Source organism: Durio zibethinus, chromosome 7, assembly GCF_047325235.1.
Source record: "Durio zibethinus cultivar Kanyao isolate XHJ-2024 chromosome 7, ASM4732523v1, whole genome shotgun sequence".
Classification (NCBI taxonomy): Eukaryota; Viridiplantae; Streptophyta; class Magnoliopsida; order Malvales; family Malvaceae; genus Durio; species Durio zibethinus.
The window spans coordinates 21,118,656-21,122,186 of record NC_143168.1 but is presented as its reverse complement, the minus strand read 5'-3'; the positions used below and the strand labels follow the sequence as shown (position 1 = coordinate 21,122,186).

General features: G+C 33.0%; 1 long non-coding RNA gene across 1 annotated transcript; it reads left to right on the top strand.

The window, feature by feature from the left end:
* The first annotated feature begins 415 nt into the window (after positions 1–415).
* Positions 416–2,469, top strand: LOC149518123 (uncharacterized). Its single transcript, XR_016343814.1, has 3 exons — positions 416–1,583; positions 1,669–1,794; positions 2,149–2,469. It is a non-coding gene; the product is annotated as an uncharacterized LOC149518123 (long non-coding RNA).
* The last annotated feature ends 1,062 nt before the right edge of the window (positions 2,470–3,531 follow it).

Here is a 3,531-nt window from a genome sequence, read left to right as displayed (position 1 = left end):
TGTGGAGTCTAAAAATTTTTAGCAACAATAAATGAAAATGACATAGTTTTCCAAAGATTAATTGAAATTACTTTCAAATTGAACTAGGAACAAAATAAAAAACATATGACACCATGAGTAGAATATGAGAAAACACTAAAAAAGAAATTTCTAATTCACACAGGGCCCAACAATAATCCTTGACAGCAATTACAATATGAAGAATAGAGAATAGAGAGCATAGGTTAATTTAAATTTAAATTTTTGTTAGAATTTATGTAATTTTACTGAGTTTGTGCCATTTAATTTGCAACATCAAACTCAACCACTTCTGTATATCTCTACATTTTTTAAAAGTTATCCCTGACTTCCCAACTTCCCAATTTCCTATCCACCTCAGCAATATCTCAGAAAAAATGGGGTTAAATTTGGTTAACAGCCTTTTCGTTCTCACGTTCTCCCCAACTCTTTTCCTCTACTCAGACTCTTTCATTCTTTTCGTTCCTCTGTTAGCGATGCTGCCACCATCTCTTCCACTGTCGTGGCTACTGTTTCTGTTGAAGGCTTTAAATATGCCAAAAGGGGAGGAAGATTGAGAAAAGGAGCCGAGGAATCCGAGGTAAGATCCAAACACTCGGTAGAGGTAGTACCAGAGATTTCATCAAAGTTGAAAACAAGTGGAGAGACTGTAGTTTGAGAGTGATGATCTTGATGATCAAGGGCCTATGTAAGTATGAAAAATCTGTACTTTTTTGGAGATGTGGGTTTAGTTCATGCATAAATATGACCCATCATCCAATCCCTTTGAACCAGGTAAATTCCAATTTTTGTGAAACATCCAGTCAAAATGTAATCAATTCCTGATAGAACTGAAACTGTCTTTTGCAAGAAATGCAATACAACGGGATTATTAACCAGCTAGTTTGCTGACATCATTCTTAGGAGCTTTGAAATCCTTTTTGAGCTCTGAGTCGCCACCGAGTTTAAAGGGAAATGGAAAAACCGGATTCTACCTCCGTTTCTGGTGGTTCCACTGTCTATAATACTGTTTTCATTGATACCAGCCTCGACACCCGACTCGCCATGATCGTCTCCGATTCAGACACTGTTTCTGATCTTAAAGTGGGTTGCTTTTCTCGTCTTTCTCTCTCAATTTTGTTTTATGGGTACTCTTTTTGGTTAGCATTGTATAGGAAAATTTTTATTGCTTTGGCTTTCGAAGCTAAAAATTTAGTTTCTTTAAAGTTCTAAAGTATTACCTTTTGTTTTGTTTTAAACTATGGGAAGGCACGGCTTAAAGAGAGAGCAGAAAACATTTTCAAAAAGATGACTGATATGAAATACGCACCAAGTTTCATCACCTATGAGAGTCTTATAATGATGTATGGCTTTTATGACTGTGTTTCTAGGGCTACGGATATATTTGATGGGATTGTTGACTCTGGGAAGGAGATGAAAGTGTTAACCCGAAATGCCATGGTTGATACTGCATAAATGGTCTACCAATGGAGGTAGATAGGCTTTTTGATAATGTACATGACATGGGGGTGATTCGTGACTCATCAACATATAAACTTCTCCCTCTGGTTGAAGATGAAGCAGTGGTAAGTAAGTAGTTTGCTTCATAGCAATTTCATAACATAAAAGCTTCTTTTTTATGGTGTTTCACCAAATGTTGTGTAACTGCAGGCTGCCTGATGAAGAGGCGGGTGAAATCCCAGCTGCATGTTTTGTCATGAACCCAAATTCCGAAGAAAGCGAAATAGACATCATGGACTTTGCAGCCTCCAATGTTGCACACTACAAGAAAGTCAGGTTTATGCAATTTGTGGACACAATTCCAAAATCCCCATCAGTGAAGATCATGAGAAGGCTTTTGAAAGATAAGATAGTAGAAAAATGGGAAAAAACAGTTCCACAGCTAATGCAACATTGCCTAAATAAGCTAAACTACCTGTTTTTTTTTTCTTGTCTTAATTTTATTACTCCAGGGCACTCAAAGTAATCTCATATTTATACTCTAAAAAATGTTTGAACTCTCATAATATATAATTAATAGATGTATCTTATATGTTTCTGCTCGGGAATTTTAAAGGTCTTAATCTTAATGCTCGGTTGAGCTGGTTATTGGTACTAAACCAAATAATTGAGTCAAGATTTTGTGATCAGGTCCTAGGTTGACAAATTTGATAAGAAGTTGCTCAACAGTCAACAGAAGTTTGTGAAGCAAATGGAAAAAGATGGTGTGGTATCTAATAAGGGGTTCTTCCTCAAGACTCTAGAAGTTTTTGCGTCTTTACCAGCTAATGCAGGTTCTGTTAGTGCCATAAGGAGTGTCAGGCCACAGAATAATGCAAAAACTGAGAGGGAAGTAATCAATTGATTGGTCTATATATTCTTCTGATCTCCTTCCAATTGAAGGTGATTCAAAGCAAGGTTTATATTGCATAAGGATGGCTATCAAGTTCGGATATAGTGCAGCATTGATTGAATGTGGTATCTGTCTCCTATTTTCTGCTATTTTCTTTTTGCATTTCTAGACCTATGCCTTTTTCATGCTTGATTTTTTTTATTTCAAAATATAATATTATTTGTTAAAGTCTCTTCAAAATTCACACCTTTAATCATATTGTTATGAATTCAATCTGCATTTCTTTGCAGCAGTAGTCAACAAGATGTTAAGCGTGAATTTTTTCAAGCATCTGTATGCCACAACCAGCTTTCAGAAGCAAAAGCGAAAGCAAAAGCGAGCTTTTTGCCGAGGTAAAAAACCATTAAAAACTTCTATCACTGCATGTCTTCCTTGTACAAGTCATTTCATTATGGGAAAACAGAATTGTTTCATATTATTTTAATTGTTCAATGCTTTATTTTATTTCATTATCATTTTAAATGTTTTTTCATTTTTACATATTACTTTAATCGAATGCTAATAATAAACCTGGAGTGAAGCCCGGGCATCCTTCTAGTTATATATAATATAGATGTTTTATATATTATGTTATAGTTTTATTAGATGTCAATGCAGTTTTACTTATTGATGTAGTTTCATGATATCAAATTTAATTAGTCACTCTCATTACACGAACAAACACCAAGAGAACTAGTAAATTACATCATGTATTCATCATGATCTGTGTGTAATATTTTATTTTCAACCGTGACCTTTAAAACATAATTTTTTATCCATAAGCTTTTAAAATGATCTAAATTCATCTATTAAATTATTCTTAGTTAAAATTTGAAAAAAAATGTGGCACCTTAACCATATGTATGCTCATGTGGATGTCCAAATGAAAAAGAAAAAAAAATAGAGGCTTTGTTGACTTTTAAGTTAAAATTTATCATATCATCTATATATAAATGCATGAACTATAAAAATATTAAAAATAATCGACTTAAATACCCTTATAAAATTTTAAATTAATAAATTTATCCTTAATTAAGTAACTTTTATTAGTTAATTTAAGTTTAATTAAATAAACTAAAATTAAAAATAAAGTTTATGTGAAATTAAATTTTTTAAAATTTTAAAATTTTATTTCCCACCAA